This window comes from Drosophila melanogaster, chromosome 3R, assembly GCF_000001215.4.
Source record: "Drosophila melanogaster chromosome 3R".
NCBI lineage: Eukaryota > Metazoa > Arthropoda > Insecta > Diptera > Drosophilidae > Drosophila > Drosophila melanogaster.
Window position 1 is genome coordinate 30,265,182 of NT_033777.3, and position 8,980 is coordinate 30,274,161.

General features: G+C 41.9%; 1 long non-coding RNA gene across 1 annotated transcript; it reads right to left on the minus strand.

Annotated features, from left to right (window-relative positions):
* Positions 1-7,580: 7,580 nt before the first annotated feature.
* lncRNA:CR46113 (long non-coding RNA:CR46113) lies at positions 7,581-8,374 on the minus strand. The gene has a single exon (NR_133485.1). It is a non-coding gene; the product is annotated as a long non-coding RNA:CR46113 (long non-coding RNA).
* Positions 8,375-8,980: the final 606 nt, after the last annotated feature.

An 8,980-nucleotide genomic window follows, 5' to 3' on the forward strand; every position in this document is an offset into this window, starting at 1 on the left:
ATGCTGTGATTTTTCGAATATGTTATTACACAATAGTAATGCTTAATCTTAAACTGCAGCATAGCAACAACTATTTCTTTCTGTTTTCCCTTTTCTTAACCCCCTGAGACCCACCACACGCATTTGAAGAATTATGAGGCGGCGGCAACGCACATTTCGCTGAAGGAGCCGCAACAGCTACAAATCTTCCCCCAATCCCCTTTCTTTGCCCTTTTCCCTTTTCCGCCCCCTTTTTGGGCCTCTTTTTCTCTAACCAGACGTGGTGCATGCAACGTAGCGTTTCAATTTATGCGAAGTGATTCGTCATGCGGTTAACTTTAGAATCCGCACAGCCAAAGAGCCATGCATTCTTCAGCTACAGTGAAGACTCGCTAATAGAATGAATATATAGATGGAAGGAAATTAAACTAAAATATAAGGCATTTAATAACATAATTTAAAGTATTTATCTTTTATACAACAGCAAGTTAATAGCTTTTGATTGTGCAGTCTTCATAGCGATGTCCCACTGTCTTGTGGGGAGTTGTGTGGGCTGGCACATGAAGTGTTCGAGTGTCTGAGTGCCCCACCGTATGGTTGTTGCACGGATGGTGGTGCACGGTGGTGCGGTGCGAGTGAGTGGTGCTGTTTCTGTTTCTGATATTTGTGCTGGTGGTGCCGATGTTGCCTAGGCCCTCAGCCTCGTCCGCAGGCCATTTGCATATGACTTGGGCAACTACCCAAGCAGTGTAGCAAAAGGGGGGGGGGATTGTGGGGCCTTGAAACCTAGACGGCGACAAAGCCATCGTCAAGTTTAAGGCTACGGTTGGTGCTGGTCGGGGGTGGTGGCTCCAAGGGGGCGGTAGTGTTGGCGGGGAACACAACACTGCAAACGACTCAATTGGCGGCGTTGACACCGCCATTTGTTTCACTTTTCATGCCTTTTGTTTGGGCTGCCTTTTCTCTTCTTTCGGCCTTATCGCTTGCTTTGTTAGCTGGTAAAATACCTCCGCTCCGTTCGCTTTTCCCCCGATTTTCCTGCAATTGTTTGCGACTGCATTCGCCACGGCATCGACTTGGCCATGAAAAAGTTTAAACACCTCGCCGGCCAGGGAAATGGGCTACCCCCTCCCCACGGACTCTCCTATTATTAGCTAATAGCCCAACGAGTCGGTTGCCGCCAACTGATTAGCCATTGGCGACCACACCCCGTTTTTCGCCACATGAATGCACGAGGAAAAATATATTTTAAAACTAAATGTGCTATTGCCTAGAACTTTCTATGAGATTTAAACAAGTTTTAGAACGATTAAGATGTGCATTTTATCAATAAATATATATATATATTTTCAAAAGTGTTTATACATATAGCTCATACAAATAGATCACTTTCCTTTCCTTTTTCCCAATGTAACCAACTCATAGCCATCAATTCCCCAGGCGTTGACACCAAACAATTTGTCAAAAGATAATTTGTTGTTGCAGCTACATATGTGGCTATGTGGATAGTAACCCTTCCTTTTCGCCCATTGTGATAAGCGGCTAACGAAGTGTCCATTGTTTGCCTTTGAGCCCGGTCAGAACAACGCCACGCCCACTTGCACTCATTTACCGAGTGCAGCCAACAGATTGTGGGCCATTCAACTCACTTGCAGCTGCCTCGTTAGCCAATTTTCACCTGATTCGTTGCAGCTTTTCGGGGGCCAGTTGCATTCGAAAATGCATAAGGCTAATGAATTCAGATTTTCTGCAGAACTCTCTGCCCCCTGGACAAGTGAACACATCGTTTTCCAGGAAAAACCAATGAGCTGACACACAAACGGTCACAAATTAATGACAGCCAATTGACTTTGCGGTCGAAATGCCAAAAGGGTTGACACATAAATTGATGGATGCAAATTGGAAAACCAAAACAATGACACAAGGAAAATAATATTGTATATTATTGAGCAAAATATGTTTTTAGACAAGATTTATTATAATATCTATAAATATTGGATCAAAATGTATTAACTTAGATCGTAAAATCTTAAAGAAATCTCAATGTTGTATCTTCACATCGAATTATTGCCAATCAGAAGATATATGTAATTTCCTAGAAAACTTTTCTGACTCGCTTCGTTTTTTTTTTTTTTAGATGACAGCTGTGACCCCGTCCCTTTTGAACATTCACATTTTTGGGGTACGCAAATTTCGGTCTATTCCCGTAGTTTATAGGCGGCACTTTGATTGCTTTAAGCGCACAAAACCTATGGTCGTAGCAAATTAATAGATTCATAAAAAACGGGACCGAACGCAAAAGAAAAGATTTCCGATACGTGCGTAGAGAATTGTGAAGACCGCAGAAGGGGAATGAAGAAACGGGAAGAAGATTGTGAGCTCGGTCCATTTTAATTTGTTAATTTACCACCATGTCTGCTTTTTCTGATCTCTTAAAAAAGAAAAAAAAAAATAACTCTGCGGATTGTCTAATTTCAAATAGGCAGATGTCTCAAGGGCTCCAAAATGGGGAGACAGTTTTCAAGGTCCCACTTCCAAGGGCGTCGAAAAAAATGATAAAAGGGGGTACTTTAATAACAAGATTAACTTTATTTGAAACAAATACTTGTGTCAGATTTCAATTTTATTAAATTGTAAAAGCAACTTATTTTCTTTCTTCACATTATAGCATTACGCATTCTGGCTGACATTGTTTGCCCCTAGCATCATTCAGCATGTGAATGATTTATGCACCCGAAATTTAGCCTGCGTCCTCGCCTCAACTCGACGCGACTCCAAACCGAACCAAACCAATCCCATTCAATCCGCATGGCAAATGCGTAGTTACGCATGTGGACAGACTTCAGTTTCCCCCAAACGGGAATGGTCTCCTACGAAATCTGCCCCTCGCACACTTGGCCCCTCCAATTAAATAGCAACAATTTGGCTTTCGTTCTATAATGAAATAGACGGAGCTTCTGAAATGGGCGGTTCCTGGAACTTGAGCGGATGCGTTGATTTATGGCATTCGTTTCTTTCGGCTAGGGGCCAGCATTACGTAAGTTCACAATTGAGCCAATTCCGAAACAGAACGCTCAAAAAGGGGTAAACGCAATCCTGTGGGAAAGTTTTCTTAATTAAAGATGAGGCACTTCACACACAAACGACTATCTTTTTTCCATTTCTATAGGACACAAATTACACAAAGCACCAAAGATATTGACAAAAAAATGAGTTTGAAGAAATTACACTGGCCCAGGATCCATTTTATTTGCACCGATGACGGTCATGGTCTAATTGCGCACCCGAAAGGGTTAAGCAGACATGCAAAATGTTTGATCAAAATGCAGAATGGCATGGGGCGTGCAGCTCGAGGGGGCAACTTCGGAGCAGCCAGGCGCATTAATCCAATTCCGATTGTCACAATGCATGCCCCCCACACAAGAGCGCCAGCGGATGTAACGGTCCGCAAGCAAATGACAAAAAATCGCATGACGCGAAGTTCGTGGAAAGTGCAACAAAGGTCCAACTACCCATTTCTCCTCCCGAATCCGCCGATTTTTTTTTAGCCTACTGCATCTTTTTTTTTGCCACAATAAAATTGCATGACAATGGAGGCGGGCCTGGGAGCAGGTTGCCCAAAACTGAGTCAACTGTTGTTTTATGGCCAGTAATTTCTGAACGCAGGGGTATGATGAACTACTACTAAATGGATATATTCCTCAAGAACCATGTAAATCTTAACGAGTAATGGCCTTTACCTCTGAAACATAACATAAATATCGCCAACAAGTTGACGCGAATTCTTCAGCATTCTCGCTAAACGTTCTACAAGAAACAAGAAACGGTATCAGTTAGTCGAATAATCGTTTACTATACCGACTTGTTGCAACTCTGGCTGGAAAATTGTAAATTAGAGCTGGGGGATATCGGGAGGTGTGGTCTGGAGCCATGTAATTAACCTGCTAAACCGCTGTGACGCCAACCGCCCTGATATTCATGTCGCAGACTGTACATATACATATATACCAAAAAGAAAAGATTGGGGGATACAGAACATCGGCCCTAGCAAACATTTTAAATTGCCATAATAAATGACCAAAAATAAATAAATGCAATTTTAAGGCAGAGTTGTGGGCGGACGGACGGGTGGGTGGGGTTTTTTCCCGGTGGGAGGAGCTCCAACATTTTGTGGAGCTCTTTCTGTATACACATGCCATTTTGCTCTGTATTTGGGGGTTGCTTTCGGGTGAGTGTGTGTATTTCGCAGTCAGAACTTTCATTTTCATTTGCAAAAACCGAGAAAATATAGCAAAAACGGAAAAAACAAAGGAAAATCAGCGGCGCGAATGACGTGGCACAGAACAATTTTCGATATATTTTTTAGTTGAGAGGGAGAAATTGGTTTAAAAAATATCTACAAAATTCCTATGGATCCAGTTGGAGTTGGAATTCTAGCATAAAAAAGTCATCCAGGCATACCAACAGATTAAAAAATAATATTTCTATTTATTCCGCCAGCTCTTATTGATTTTGAACATAGCTAAATAACAAATAATAATACATTTTTATATCGTCTAACACCTTGAAAGTTGTGTAATGCCATAGTGTCATTCTGTTTTTTATACTCTAACATCTTGTCACTATTATCCCTCGCTTTTCCTGGCCTTCACTTTCATTTTATGTCCATAAATGATTGTGTTCTTAACTTTATTAAGTCGTGTAAGCGTCTTATGGCAAAGCAAACACGATTTTGTAGCCAACCCCCACCCACCCCAAGAGGAATTTTATGAGTCACTCGGACGAGCGCAGAAATAAATACGAGCATAAATATGAGCATAAGTATGTTGCCGCAAAGATGAAATCTACGCAACAAAATAACAAAATCGCCTAACAAAGTGCGCAGTAAAAATAAACAGAACCAGGCGATATAATATGCCGATAAGTCGGAAGATCCCCACCAGAAGTTTCTAGTTTCCAGCGATAAAGTGCACCGAAAAAATAGGATTGGAATTTTATCCTTTTATCGATTTTATTTCGATTAGTTTAAAAACTTCGATGTATTTCTGTATTTTTTATTATTTAACACTGTATATTTACAATATTAACAAATATTTTATTTAACACTATAGTTTTTAGATGTGGAAAACTCTTAACAAGAAACACCTTGTGTCTCCCACTTTTACTCTTTTCCTTCTCCCACTTTTACTTCTCCCGCCAACTCACTTTTCTTCTACCACCCACACACACACACACCCATGAAAACGCGACCTCGGATAAGGTAGAGAATGTTCTCAACTTCGACAAAACTCCGCAGAAAAGGAAAGAAATGTGGGAGAGGGAAACGGTTGGCTAAGTGGCAGGGGGACGGGGGAAGGGAGCTAGTGAGAACCGAGCGAAGCCAAATGAATGCGATGAAAAGGAAACCCAAGAGGCGGAAAACAACGCAAAAGCCAGCCTAGGAAAATGGAAAAATGTTTTATGTGCAAATATACATACATACACTCATACAAGCAGAAAGCGAGCATACCAATACAGTTGCGGGCAACAGAATATAGTCTATCCTAAAATCAAATTACAAATGCAAAATAAAATAAAGTAAATAAATGAAATAAATATTCCTATTAACTCAAACACCATTGTATTCCAGAATTCTCCACGCACACAAACAAGGCTCCACAGGAACACGGGGATGGGAAGACGGGAGAAGGAAGAAGAGACAGCAGTTTCCATTTGACGTACTGACGTAATGCGGCAAATGCTGCGCCAAACTCCAATTTATCTCTGTCCCTCTCCCGCTCTGCGTGCACACATAAAACCTGCCCACACCGCCCACTCCTCCCGCTCTCTTTCGCTCCACTTCGACTCAATTCGTGGCCACCAACAATTTTTCAAGGTTTCAAGGCCCCAGTAGCATAGAAAATTCACGATCAAGAACATGGAAAGTTCTGCTCTCTCCCTGCCGCTCTCCCCCGCTCCTTCCCCACACTCTCTTTGGAGTTTTTGGAGTCGAGAGAGCGACACGCGCAAAAATGTTTGCTGAAGGGTGGGGAGAGGAGCCAGGGATTGGGTGAGGGAGAGGCGGGGAGCCGACAAGGGGAGTTGCCAATTGCCTGTGGTGGTGTTTTTGTACGGAGCTTGCGCAGAGAGAGGAACAGAAAGAGAGAGCGAAGGAGCGGGAGAGCAGGAGGAGTGGGGACTGTGTGCTAGAGGGAGAAAGATGATGGAGTTGGTCTGGCCATCCTTCTCGCTCGCTCCTTGGAGATATTACTGCCTTTTGTTGTTGCCCCCTTCCAGAAGAATGGGAAAGTGAGGGAGCAGGAGTGGGAGTGGGCAACTCCCTCCCTGTCCGCCAACGGAGTTTCCAGGGTTTCCAGGATTGAGGTTTATTTATGGCCCACGGCTTTTTGGCCAGCATTTTGATACCACGTGTTTTGTTGGAGTTGCCAGCCAAAAAAAAAAAACAAGGAGTTTGGGCCAACAGGAAAACATTGGCATAGATAATGGCCAAGCGAAAGAGGAAGAGCGTGAGAGGAGGAGCACCGAATAGGACGGGGAGAGTGAACAGGACAACAGTTGCTAAAAAAAGGAAAACAAATGACTCATTTGTTCCTGCCAATTCAAAAGGGAGTGCAAAACAAAATGGTCAGAAGGGAAAATCAATTGAATGGAGCATAAAGGAATAGCAGTTAAAAATATAGTGATATGGGGGGAAGTTGTATAGTCGTGTTTTATAATTCATTTGTTATCGAATTGTATAGATAGTTGGCATTTATGGCAATGCTCATGTTATAATAAAGATATAAAAGTTAGAAAACGCATCCTCACAATTTGTTTTAATTCCACTCTTCTTGTGAAATCTTATTCACTTAATTAAATATGAATACGACCTCATTAAAGGTCTTTGTACTAAAATCAAGATAGAAGTTTAAATGCATTTTTTCAAATAACGAATGCCAAATAGTGTTTTTTTTTTGGTAAACAGAGTTGTTGACAACTGGGACTTTATGTAGACAAACCAGCCCCCAAAGTTTTCGCATAAAAATATGTACAAACCTTTGCGCAATATCCCCCATTCGATATTTCTTTTCCCTGCGAAATAAGAGAAAACAAGAGAAATGTCATTCAATTTCGATACATAGAATGCTGTCACAAAAGCCCCAAGTCCCAAACACGTTTTGGGAATTACATAAGCGAATCTTCGAAGCAGAAAGGGATCCCGGGGGAGGGGGAAGAAGATGACGGTAAGAGTGAAGAGGTGGACTTTTGCGGGACAGGATTATGGGTCGAAAACAGGAAAGCAGGCAAAACAAAAACCGGAAGAACAGGAAAAAGTGGGCGAAATGTCAAAAAGTGGGCAGCACAGATGAGAATAGCGAAAATTCAAAGGGGGGAGGGGCGAATATGAGGCCTGTTCTACTCTTCTGCCCACTCAAGTCTAACTCCGCCGCTTCTTCTGTTTCAAACATCGGAATACACTAAAAATATGCCATAACAATCGTACTTTTCATCATTAAATTCAAACCATCAAAAGGGAATAGGATACAAATTAAAGAATTTTAGTGATGAGTGGAATTTAATCTTCAATAAATCGAAGTCTTCTTCTATAAATACCACCAAATCTCAATAATAATCCTGTTGCTTTCAGTGTAGGAGTTGCAGAAGAAGAAGAGCGAGGGAAGCAATTCGAGAATCTGCTTTCAAGGTCTGTTCTGCAGTGGCAGAATCGCGAGAGAGAGAGGATTGCAGAAGAGAGTGCATAGAAGTTGAATAGCTCGTGGGGAGAGGGACGTGGCGCGGGGTGGGGCACACAAGCACCTTGCACTTGAAAACCGAAGTGCGGGCAGCGCTGCTGCCGTCGACGCCGTCGATGCATTTGTTGTTGTTCTAATGCGCGCGCAACTCTCGCTTCTCTCTCTCTCTTACGCTCCTTCTCATCCACGCTCCTTCGCGGTTGCGGTTGTTGCAACTCCAACTCGAACTGCGGCAGCGACGGCGACTGCGACTACGGCAGCGACTGCGTTTCATTTTCGGCATGTTGCAAATTTCGTTTTCATGCAGCAAATTTCAATTTCATGTTATAAAATCGCTCGATTTGCACTGGTATTAGTGGATCAGCGCGTGTGTGTGTGTGTGTGTGTATTTTTAGCTCTCTGTCAATTTGCCACTTCCTTTTCTTTTTTTTCGCTGCCGGGGTCTGCTTCTTCGCCTCTTCTTCCGCTCTCTTCGCAAATTGATGTTGAAGGTCAGCGTGTTAGCGAAAATTGCATTATATTTGCATGTGTTTCTGTGTTTGGCTTATCAAACTTGGTCACATCGCAATTTCAGGGAGTTTTCGGTCAGTCTGGCAAACAAAAAGTTTGCCAAACTCAAATAAGAAAAACGAGTGGCATGAGATCATCGGTATACAAACGCTCAAACGTGCACAGACATGTGCAAGCCATACAAAATATAATTTTCTAAGGATAAAAACCAAAAGTAAAGCCAAAAAATTACTTTATTTTCAAAGAAACATTGTTAAATTTCAACTTTTTCTTTAAACCGCACTAAGAACTTTGTTTATAATGTGTTTTTAATTTAAAGAGCTGTTTTACAAATAATCGTTAATCTAGATATTTTTAAACTTATTTTTTCCTTAAATTCCTTTCATAATCATGAGAAATGGCGAATTCAAATAGTTTAGGCACTGCGGACGCCATTTGTTAAATTTTTTCATTTTCCTTTTTAGCACTTACTTTTCCGACTTCATTTTCCAGTTTACCTGTTCGTTTTTACCTGGTGAAAACATTTGTTTGGTCTAGAGTGGGCGGAGTCTCTCATTCTACTGACGAATTCAGAGCTGAAATTTATGGAATCTTCTTTGCGGAGCACCCTGTATGTTTATTACCCATACATGTCTGTAGTTGTGTGTACCAGCATAAAAAATAACCCCGAAAATGCTGAACCGAAAAGTGCGTGCGCCTCTTCATCCGCCTCTACTCCTTCCTCTTTTCTGGCTCTTCTCTTTTTACCACCCCCTACC